The 12,761-nt window shown below is 35.2% G+C and overlaps 1 protein-coding gene across 10 annotated transcripts in view; it reads right to left on the bottom strand.

The window, feature by feature from the left end:
• AGFG1 (ArfGAP with FG repeats 1) overlaps nucleotides 1–12,761 on the bottom strand; it is a 67,312-nt gene that overhangs the window by 35,874 nt on the left and 18,677 nt on the right. The window lies entirely within an intron of this gene.

Below are 12,761 nucleotides of genomic sequence, written 5' to 3'. Positions count from 1 at the left end.
ATACAATTGTGTTCTAGATGGGTTACAAAGAACCCAAACCCGACTATACTAGCTCGGAAAAAACAGGTCTGTGGAAAGCACACACCAACACTCCACAAAAATAAAACAAAAATTCTCAGGAACCAGGAATGCAAACAGTAAGCCATCTGGGACCAAGGCAGTCTGACTGCCTGTCTCTGAAGTCCATCTGGGACCAAGGCAGGCTGACTGCCTATCTCTGAAGTCCCCTCTAAACTAACCCCTCCACCAACATCAATAGTTTATCATTTTTGCTTCTTATACTATGTCTAGTCCCTACTCTTGCTTATTATCTCAGTACAATTCTTTGTTGTTCACTGCACATGGCCTACTACATACTACCTTTTCAGTTCAATTCATCATTTTAATACAGCCTCTGTGAACCTTAATTTCTTAAGAGAGAGAGGATCCAATTAAGTCACTGGCATCCATTTCTGGGTGTGTGTGTGTGTGTTGTGTTTTGTAGTTTTCCCAGGACATGAAGCCTTCCCTCTTTCTTATTTCAGCAAGGAACCTGAACGAACATATGCTATTTATGTGCTTTGTACAAAGAACTTTATAAATTTAAGATCCATTATTAGTGAAGTCATAGCAGTTTCAAGAAAAACTATCATCTGCCTACTTTCTCAAACTGAAATGATATAATTTACAGGATAAAACAACTAACTGCTGCCTTTTAATTGTTATATCTTTCACAAGTCTCCATGTTTTATCTAGTTAAACTTATCAGTTTTTACTTTGTGATTTCTTCCATTGCTTTTAGTCTAGAAAGTCCTACTGCATGCATATGTTAAATGCAAATGTTGGCTATATTTTCTATTACATTTTTATGGTAATCACTTCATTATGTTTCTTTATTATCCTCCCCAAATGTATGCATCCTTAAACACAATTTAGTCTTGCTTATTTTTTTAATTATGAAGTTTATTTTACAGAAAAGCTGCAAGTATAATAAAAAGAAGTCCCACACACCCCTTACCCAGAATCTCTAATGTTAACATTTGTTTTACCATTCTCTTTAGATAAAATTATTTCCAAATCATTTTACACTGGAGATATGATGAACCTTTTATTCTTAAATGTATATTTCCTAAAAATAAGGACATTCTTTTATACTTTCTTAGCATAATTATCAAAATTATGAAATTAACATTTTATAATATTATCTAGTCCACAGATTAACCAATTATCTTAATAATGGCCTTCATAGCAAAAGGAAGAGGTTTTACCTCTTCCAGAATCCATAACTGACTTATCTCTCCTCAGTCTCTTTTAATCTGGAACAATTCCTAAGTCTTTCTGTCTTTCATGACCATGGCATCTTTGAAGAGTACAGTCAGATATCTTGTAGCATGTTCCTTAATTTGGGTTTCTTCACAATTAAATTCATGTTTGCATTTTGGAAAGGAATACCACATAACTGATATCAAGTGTTGTTATATACTTCACGGTGCATCAGGAGGCACATGATGTCAATCTGTCCCAGTACTGGTGACATTATCTTTGATTACTTGGTTAAAATGTACTTGCCAGATCTCTCCATTGTAAAGTCACTAGTTTTTCCCCTGGATTAATAAGTATTGAGAAAGAAAAACCTTTTATCTGAGGAATGCAAGCCCTTTAAATTATCAGGTCCAGAAAGGCATTTAAAGTATAACAGCACCCATGTTTCCCTCCACCCGCCCCAAGCCCCCCGCCCCGCTTGAGCTAAATAATTACCTCTTAAGCCACTTGCTATGTATGAGGGCTCTAGACTAACCAACACCAAGGAGCCATATAATGTCACACACCCTATATAATTCAACAGTGTATAGCCAATCATTAACCAATGCTCTTTGTGTAAACCAATGTGAATTCCTGACAAACAACTTTTGTAATAGCTCCCCTCTTCTGATTTGCCCTTTTTTTCTTTAAAAACTTGAGCTTCCCTTTTGTTCTTCAGAGCACTACCTAAGACACCTGGGAAGTGTGTCCCAGGCTATAGTATTCAACCTTTGCACTTGAATAAACTCTCTTTATATTAGATTCTGTTCTTTTTGATTATTTTATATTGACAATATCTTGCAGGGAGATATTTTGAGACTATTTTCTACATGTTTATGGCTTCCTTAATGACTTCCTATTTACTCATTGTTTTACAAATTATTCCCAGCTAGTTTTACTTGTTTGTTCATTGGATGAACTTTAAAATTATTTCCCAAAAAGAAAAAACAAATCCCAACAATGTTTTCATTTCAATTGTTCTAAATTTAATTTGTGAAGCCTCTTAAAGCAAAGCATTCTGAAAGACAGTATAAATCTGACAAGCAAGCTTGCCAAGAGGGAAAAATTAACCAAAGCCCCTCTCATACACACATATAAAAAAGTACTTTTTTTACATTTTCCAGAATATACCTATAAAAAACAAGTAACCGAGCAAGGGAGTAATAGAATGGGCAAGCTTGTTTGGTCGTATTTCCTTGAATATTCCTTGAATTGATAGCTTTTTAGGTATGTCATCCATTCCAGTGTACCACCTGTAACACAAACACTACTCATCTATTACTTAGTTCAATCTAGGACTCAATGATAGTGATCCATTTGCAATGACATTCTATTGTCTGGTTGTCCTGGTGACTGGAGGCAGTTGACTGAGGTTTGGAATGTAGTCATTGGCCAAGGAATGGAGAGAGACTAGCCCAAATTTGAAACAAGACTCTGAAGTAAACCTAATGTACCATATTCTACATAAACCAGGAGGTAGAAAAGAAACATTTAGTTTTCTTTGAATATCTGTGAATATATGGGTGGCTCACAGGTTAATAAGAGAAAAAAGAATATTCAGGCAAAGTTCTTCTAACTAAGGCTAAGATTTGCAAAGAGACAAGCTTCAGTAGGTTTCAAAAACAGATTATCCAACGAGGAGATAATTTGAGCATCAGTATGAATAACTAAAACTGACTGAAACACATCAAATAAATAAGTCCATAGTGATATTTTCTTTAAAGGAAAAAAAAACCTAATTGGTTACTACTGGAAACGTTGTAGAACTATTCTGAAAAGTTAAATATTGAAGACTATGATTTTTGTTTATATGCACTGGATCTGCTGATATATATAAGTAGTAGCTTTAATGTACTTTAGAAACAATAATAAAACTATTACATCTTAATGTAAATAACTTTTATTTATGAAAATAGTTATATTTCCTAAAACAAAAAGAATTAGTGAAGAGTAGCACTGTTTTAGTTTTTGCAAATTTCATTAATGCCTGGTTAAATAGAAGATAGCTGATTTCTCATTGCTTCTGTTACATAGCTTCTGGAAAGTTCCACTGTACACCCATGAAAATAGGAATAAAAAACAGCAAACTGAGTCTTACTATTATTAAAAAATGTTTTTCCTTACAGTACCTCTCAAAAGATCTCAAAGATCCCCACAGGTCCCAGTCTACACTTGGAAAACGACTATGTTAAAATACCACCATTTTACAATCCTTAATTAATGGATGTAGGCACTGAGCATCAGCAACTACATAACCCCTCCCCTGAAAAAATAAAGTGTCTCTTGAGAAAAGAAGACACCATACAATCTATGAAGAGTTGATCTTTCTCCCTTTTCCCCAAATCAAGCCCGAGTCTTAAGAAGCTATTTTATCCAACTACCAGTTTATAGGCAATTGAGAGGACAGAAGAACACTGACACTATATGGATGGAATCTGCAAAATCCAGACGATGAGAAACTACTGAACAAATGACTGGATCAGGAGAAGGGGAGGAGGAGAATGAAAATGAACGGCCAGAAGGGAAGCGTATAGAATAAAAAATGACTTAAAGGGTGAGCAGAGTAGGTTCCTTCCATTAATGGTAGAAAAGCTCATATTAATTAAAACCCAAATCTCCAGCAGGTAATAACTATAATCTCTGGACAAAACATAAAAGACACTAGACAGCAACCACAAACAAACCAGAGAAGCTCTTCTAAGAAAGAAATAGATATTTGCTGTTCTTTTAAAGAAGCAGCTCCCCATCATACCCCTACCAACACCTGCAGGGCTGCTAAAACTCAAATAGAAATCCACAATCTCAAAAGTTTAAAGTACAAGAAGAAAAGAGTTTGCCACAACCACAGCAACTGGAAAGTGAGGGGTAAATCCCAGATAGACAGAGAATAGGTGCCACAAAACTTGCATATCAACTTTGCTCAAATCTGTGGCTCAGTCCTGATTTATGCATGTGTGGGACTGATTCTGAACAGTTCAATTACAGACTAAAAGAACTAAGCAGAGATATTATCTGGCACTCTTTATGGGGGAAGCAGAGTTTGCCAAAGTAAAAAGTGAACAAAATGAACAAACAAAACCAATACTTCTTGGAGGAACAAAACAGAATCTAGAGGCTCTATAACCTACTCTTCCCAATGTTCAGGATACAATCCAAAATCACTAGATATACAAAGAAAAGGGAAAGTGTCACTCAGTGGCCAGACTTGAGATGATAAAGATTTTGCAATTCAGCAGACAATAATTTAAAGCAACTAGTATACCTATATTTTTTTCTCATAAAAAATACACTGAGTATGTCTTCCTCTCCCCTGCTTCCCCCTCCACCTTTTCCGCCTAACATAAAGGAAAATATGCTTACAATTACCAATGTACAAAATATCAGCAGAGAAATAGAAAATACAGAAATAACAGAAAAATACAGTAGAAACAATAGGAAAAAATCTAAATTCTAGAACTGGAGAAGACAGTATCCAAAATAAAAAATTAGAGCTTGGAGATAACAGAAGAGTCATCTAGGGATAAGCAGAAATGATCCAATATAAAGAATGGGAAGATTGAGGAAAAAAAATTAACAGAGCACCAGGAAGCTGTGTGACAGTATCAACATGCCTAAAATACATGTGAATAGACTCTCAGAAGGAGAGTTCAGAGAGAATGAGGCAGAAAAAAGATATGAAGGAAAAACGGCTGAAATTTTCCAAATGAAAATGGAATTTGTGAACGACAAATTTATAGATTCAAAAAGATCAACAACTACAAGAAGGATAAATACATAGACACACAAAAAGCATATCCAGGTACATCATAGTCACACCTCTGAAAAACAAATCGCCGAGACTCAAATTGGCCAACAATATGAAGTAAATTTCAAGAAAAAGAATGTTACCAAAGATACAGACTGCATAATGACAGTGACACTTTTATCAAGACATAATAATTATAAATATGTTAGCACCTAACAACAGAGTTACAAAATACATGAAGACAAAAATGACATTTAGAAAAAAATACGTAAACCCTCAACCAGCTGTCTAATTGTTCTGTCAGCAATTGCCTAACTAGATGAAATCAGTAAAGCAGCCCTACGAGACCTGAACATCACTAGTAATCAGAGCTGTAACTAACATTAGAGAACACTACAACCAACTTCAGAAAATATACTCCTTTCTAGTGCACAAGTACGCTCACCAAGACAGATCATGTGCTGGATCATAAAAGGGGTCTCAATAAAAAAGGAAGCATTGAAAGTATACAGAAGATGTTCATTGATAGGATTAAATCAGAAATCAGTTATAGTATGGGCCCTACAAAGAACCCAAATATGTGAAAATTAAACAACTACTTCTATATAAACTACTTCTATATAATCAATGTGTTAAAGAAGACCCATAAGGATAATTAGAAAACATTATGAACTGAATGACAAAATACATCAAAATTATATAATACAGTTAAAGTAGAAATTAGAGAGAAATTTATCGCTTTATAATGTTAATGGTTTGAACTACATGGGTCCACTTATTTGCAAATTTTTTCCAAAAAAAGATACACCAAGTGTGCCTGCTTTTCCTGCCTCCCCCCACCTCTTCTGCTTCTGCCACCCCTGAGACAGCAAGACCAGCCCCTCCTCTTCCTCCTCAGCTTAATGTGAAGACAAGGAAGATAAAGACCTTTGACAATTCACTTCCATTTAACAATAGTAAATATATTTTCTCTTCCTTATAATTTTAATAACATTTTCTCTTCTTAGCTTTCTTTATTGTAAGATTGCAGTATGTAATACATATAACATACAAAATATATGTTAACTGACTGTTTATGTTCTCAGTCAACTGCAGGTTATTAGTAGTTTCTGGAAAATCAAAAGTTATACATGGATTTTTCAACTGTGCAGGGGTCAGCACCCTGAACCCCCACATGTTCAAGGGTCAAAACTGTATTATAAAAACTGTCAAATTAATGACCTTAGGCTCCACCTTTAACAAGCTGAAAGGGGAAATAACCCAGAGTAAACAGAAGAAGGAAATAATAAAGGTAAAATTATTATAGACCCCATACACATTAAAAGATTAAAACTATTAATATTATGAGTAACTTTATGCCAATAAATATGACAGCTTAGAAATGGGAAATGGGCCAATTCCCTGAAAAACTCAATTTATTAAAACCAATATGAGAAACAAGTAATCTTAATAATCACTGTGGTCACTTTCACTCTGTCCCCAAGTGAGACCCAGATCTCAGTGTACTTTTCCATCTTCCCAAAATGCCCAGTCATCTCAATTTGGGCAGCTGGTCAAGGGTTACAGAATCATCAACTCCTAGACAGGTTCTGCCACTTAGTGTCTGAAAACTGCCAACAGGGGACGGGGAGTGGCTAGGGATGGGGGGTGGGGAATGGAGCAGAGGGGCAGGGACGACCCTGCTTGATCTCCATGACTCACAAGATAGCTAAATCAAGCAGGCAAATAACAGGCCAAAAATGGCACAGGGGCAGTAGTTTGTCAAGCTCCAACACAGAATATCTAAAGCAATCTATAAAAAAAGAGAACTGGAGGATTTGTACTACCTGACTTCAGGACTTCCTGAAGAGTCCAGAAATATACATACCTATACTTATATGGTCATTTCATTTTTGACTAAGTTTCCAAAGCCACATCAAGGAAAGGGAAGTGTTTTCAACAAATGGAGCGCCTGGGCACCATGGCTCATGCCTGTAATCCTAGCACTCTGGGAGGCCAAGGTGGGCGGATTGCTCGAGGTCAGGAGTTCGAAACCAGCCTGAGCAAGAGCGAGACCCCATCTCTACTATAAATAGAAAGAAATTAATTGGTCAACTAATATATATAGAAAAAATTAGCAGGGCATGGTGATGCATGCCTGTAGTCCCAGTTACTCAGGAGGCTGAGGCAGTAGGATTGCTTGAGCCCAGGAGTTTGAGGTTGCTGTGAGCTAGCCTGACGCCACGGCACTCACTCTAGCCTGGGCAACAAAGTGAGACTCTGTCTCAAAAAAAAACAAAAACAAATGGAGCTAGAACAACTGTATATAGAAAAAATATGAACCTTAACCTCTATCACACTATACTAAAGTTAATTTGGGATGGATCACAGATGTAAATATAAAGGCTAAAACTTTAAGGCTTCTAAAAATGATATCAGATCATTCTCATGATTTGGGAGTAGGCAGAGACTTCTTAATCCAAGGAAGAAAAAGTATTAATTATAAAACTAAAAATTAATAAACGATATTTTATCAAAATGACAAACTTCTGTTTATCAAAAGATACCAAGAAGAAAATAAATGAAAAGGCCAGACTGAGAAAAAACATTTACTAAACATATATCTGACAGATTAAAATGAACAAATTCTGATTTATTCATAGAATAGTACTCAGTAATAATAAAAAAAACTCCACATGCATCCACAAACTCAAAAGAAGTTTTATACAAATAATCACATTCTTTATTATTTTATTCATATGAATAAAAAACGCAACAATGCTTCTGGAAAAGGGAAGGACTGAATAGGAAGGAGTGTCAAGGAACTTTCTGGAATGATGGTTATGTGCTATTTCTTTATAGGGCTTTGAGTTACCAAACTAGAAGCAATTATCAAAACTCATCCAAAGGTACACTTCAGATTCTTGGATTTCACTGTATGTAAATTAAACTTCAAAAAAATTGAACAAATATTGAATTCTAATTAATGGTATAGATACACTAAAGTTTTTAGAGGTGATGTGAACTAATACTTGGAACTTACTTTGAAATATAAGATGGATTGGGGAATGGATAGATACACAGATATCTGCAAACACAGCATAATGTTTATTATACCTGTATAATTTTTCGGCTTTTATGTATGTTTGGCATTTGTCATAATAAAATGTTCGGGCAGGGGGAGAAGACAGGCAGATCTGGCCATTGGGCTGTGGTTTTGAGTAGCCTCTGTTCAGGACCAGAGTCTTGCCATGACATCCATGAGCACAAGTTCAGACAGACAGTGCAATAGGTAGCCCAACCAGGCTCCCTGCAGGCAGAGTAACTGCTGAACCACCGCATTCACACTATGAGGAGATTTTGCTCACTTATGTTAAGACCTATGGCACTATGCTGCTATAAGATGGCACAAAGCGGGACAAGTTCTCATACCAAAATATGACTGCTCACAGCCATCCCATCCTTGGAAAGATACCAGCACCACAGACCAGCATGGGATCATCCTTAGGGAAGTAGTGGAGTCCATGGTCCAGCAGGAGACTGGCAAAAAATACAATCCAAATCTCCAAGAAGTTCCTGTAGGCATGGCCTTTGGCTACTCCTACCCAAAGCTGATTTTGCTGTGCAGGTTGGCTTCAATTTCATGAAACCGATGAAAGAAACCTTCGACAACATCACCAATTCCTCAATAATCTATGGACCCAGAGAGCCTATTTGAAACTTCTTCCTATCAGCTTATAAAGCACCCTACAACCAGATGGCATCTTCTGTTGTCAAGCTGAATGCCAATTAATGTCCTGACAGCTAAATAAGCTTCTTGCTCTGAAATTAAGAACCTAGCATCAATTTTCAGGAGTGTGAGTGGCAGCTGATGCCAGAGCAATGTAAAACACTCAAGCGAAGGATTACAATTCAACGTACACCAGGTAACACTTGTGCTGCGTGAGTCTGCCTATAAGGCCCTGGAAGTCACCTGAGCTGCTATTTCCCAAGGACTTAAGCTAGCAAGGATCTAAACTTACACAGTATCCAGCCCCAGAGTACCCACCTGGTCTAAGGCCCCTGCTGTCCTGACACAAAACTCTGTCTAGATCTATCCCAGACCACCAAGAAGTTGCCTACTCCCATTGCAGGTCTGACTGCGATCTAACTTCCAAGCCTTTACAAGCATTACAGAGCTTTTATGCCCATATTTACCACTCATAACGTGTCAGCCTTACTTGGACCCTGATTCAAACATACTGTTAGGAGAAGAGGGAGTGGAAGAGAAATTTATGAAACATTAGGAAATCTGAACACTGACCAAATGACTAGATTACTGCTCATTTTTGTAGGCATGAAAATGGTACTGGGGTTATTTTCTTTTTTAGCAATAACATGAGTTGATGAGTTTATAGATGAAATGGTATGTCTTCAATCAGATTCAAAATAATAAAAAGACAGGGGCATGAGTTGATGGGAGTTGGTTATATTATTAATTACTTATGTAAACATGAAAATCTCCATAGTAAGTTTTTGTAGGGAACAAAAAAGCCTCGTAATTTATATTTTTAACTAGATTCAAATTTTTTTTTAAAAGATAATACACTTAACAGCAAGAATAAAAAAACAAGTAAAGTTGAGAGACAGTACAGGTAGCTAGCATGGCTGAGGCAAACAGCTAAAAGGAAATAAACATGGTGAGGTGACCTGGGATATAAACATAAAAAAACAAACTCTCAAAGTAGTTACAAACTAACAACATCTAGCTTCTTCTATAATGTTTTGGGTTTTCAGTCATCATTCAAAAAAATCCACGTTACAATATGTACAAAACAAAGATAACATTTTCTAATTTTTTTTGTTAATTAGTATAATTGGATATTTCTCTGAAAGCCTACAGCTAATATCCAAGAATGCACTGTAAATATTTTAAACATTACTATGTTACTACTGATTAGATTCAGCTAAAATTAAAAGAAAACTATGGAATCATGCCTTTCTTTCAAAATACTTAGAAGCCAGACTTTAAAATGTGTGCATTTCTTCATAAATAAGAAGAAACTGATAAAATATCCTTTTAAATAATTCAATATTGTGCCTCAATATTTTAGTTAGATGGTTTTAAACCTCAAATATCTCATTACAAAGCTATTCTCTCAAATAGTTACATTCTGTGGTTAAAAATGTTAAGTGAATTATCTTTTCATATTTATTAAAACCATCATACTGACTGAAATTCTGCAAAAATTTCTCTTTACACTAAACTCAGTTCAAAGCACACCATGTTCCTATAGGACCCTTATTTTCTGAGCTTACGCAATAATTAGAAAAGCATCTTTGCACCTAAAACCATCATCTTATATCTACATAAGACAGCAATTTTCAAAATGTTTTCATATATACTATCTTCAAATCAATCTCCTAAAACAGGCAAGACAGATACTTATGGATTACAAGGAAAATGAAGCTGAGGGAAAACTGGTTTTCCCAAGGTGACAAGGTTCATAAATTAGTGGTACTGAAACTAAACCATAGATTGTTTGGGGTCCTAGTCCGGAATCTTTATTTACTATAGTGGTCTTCACAATTGGTGATCCATAGCCACCTGCATCAGAATCACATGGGGTTCTGGGTGAAAATGCAGATAGACACTCCTATATCTCACTCCACATCCAGGGTCAGAATCTCCAGAGAATAGAGCCCAGGAATTTTTACCAAATAAAGGAAGGAAGGAAAGAAAGAAAGAAAGAAATTAACAACCATCACAAGTAATTTCAATGAAACTTACATGGATATAAAGTTTGAAACTTACTTGAGTATACACTCTTGTGCATTCTCAGTCACTGCTCTATGTACAATGAAAAAGTATGTAAGATTATGTCATGGAAATGACTATGTTTTGAGGGAGTAAGACCAATTCAGAAAAAAACCATGTGGGCAAAGAAAAAAACAAATATTTTATAAATCTTATAGTATATGCTATTTTAAAAAATAGTTTAAAATATATATGGGAGCTGGGTGTGGTGATGCATGCACACCTGTAATCCCAGCTGCTTGGGAGGCTTGAGGCAGGAGGATTGCTTGAGCCCAGGAGTTTGAGACCAGGCTGGGCAATGTAGCGAGATCTTGTCTCAAAAAGAAAAGAGGGAAAGGAAATGGAAAAAGAAGGGAAAGTGAAGGAAAGGAAAAGAAAAAAATACCTTTGAGGGTTTTAGTATATCTGTGGGATAAAATATTCTTGAAAGATTTAAGAAAACAAAACAGATCCCATTCCAGCAGCTATAGCTGAAAAAATTTTTTTAAATAAATAGAGATGATTGCAATTAAAACATATGTGCTGGAATAAATAAGAAAAATATTAGCTGGGGATTATAAATCAGGTTATAAAAGGATTAATATTGCAAGCTGAAAACTTTGGAATTAATTCTATAGACAATGGTTCTTCAATCAACTATCTATAGACTAAACTGGGCCACTGGCCTATTTTTATACTGTCCTGATCTAAGAATGGTTTTTACATTAAAGAATTGTTTTAAAAAAAGGATATCCAAGAGACTGCAGGTGGCCCACAAAGTCTACAGTATTTACTATCTGGCCCTTTACAGAAACAGTTTGCCAAACCTTGCCATGAGCAACAGAGTAATTACAGACTCTACATTAAATGAGTACATAATTTAACTCTGCCACCCTATAATACTTAATGCTGTTATTAAAATAACTACCAATTTTTGTTATTCTTATTATTTAAGCTCAGCTTACAAGTTAAAATTCTCCAAGAGTTTAACTCTTATTACTGTTCTGTTACTCTTGCTTTACCTACTGTTATAAATTTTGAGTTCTAAGCTAACATTCTAAGAAAGTAACTTCAAGTTCATATTGGTAGGCTAATATCACTTATAAATTTCATACAAATAGTTCAAATTATATTTTAATCAGTAAATATATTATTCTAAGCTTATTGTCATTAAAAACCTTCTACGCTTTCATCCAGCTTTATATCTTCCAACAATGTATTACATTAGTCTTGAATCTGATTACTCAAATTGTGTCATGGGAAAATTTGGAGACTTCAAAGTTGGGCTCTCTTCTCTAAATCATGTATTCTAAATCATTTCATAATTGTGAATTTATATTTCTTCATTATTTTAGAACCAAAAACACATGTGCCTCACAAGTAGGCAAACAATTTTAAGATATTACTCTCAAAATATTAGGAAGAAAGAGAGGTAGAGTGCAAAATGCTTGCATACATTTTCTAAGGGTAAAAGAAAGTTGAAACTAATAAAATCATAACATTTAACTTCTTTTATGTCTATTAAGGATTCAAAGATACGCAATAAGAACAGTATAACTAAAGCACTGTTTCCTTTCTAGAAAATGAGGCTTTTCTAAAAATAATAATAGCCATTATTAATCAATTGGGTTGACTGGCTCATACTTATCCCAAGATTGCAAAAGATGCCCACTTTCTTTGTTAATTTTATTGATTTTAAAAATATTAGATCACAACTTTTACTAATAACAAAACATAAAACTAAAAACAAACAGAATGGAATCGCTGGAAGCCCATTAAAAGCGAGAAGGAAAAAGATTTCCAAATCCTTACTCTATCTGGTTCCCCATGACACTAGGCTGCCCCTCAAAACTACTGGCCTCCTCCCTACTGAGCCACTTGCTAACCATTCAACATTGCATATACACCCAAAGACTAAAAATTTAGTAAAAAGGACTAAGAGAACTTCAAGTGAAAGCTAATCACACAACAGCCTAAACA

Source organism: Microcebus murinus, chromosome 8 (assembly GCF_040939455.1).
Source record: "Microcebus murinus isolate Inina chromosome 8, M.murinus_Inina_mat1.0, whole genome shotgun sequence".
Lineage (NCBI taxonomy): Eukaryota > Metazoa > Chordata > Mammalia > Primates > Cheirogaleidae > Microcebus > Microcebus murinus.
Note: the sequence above shows the minus strand (reverse complement) of the source record. Positions and strands in the feature narration are given on the sequence as shown.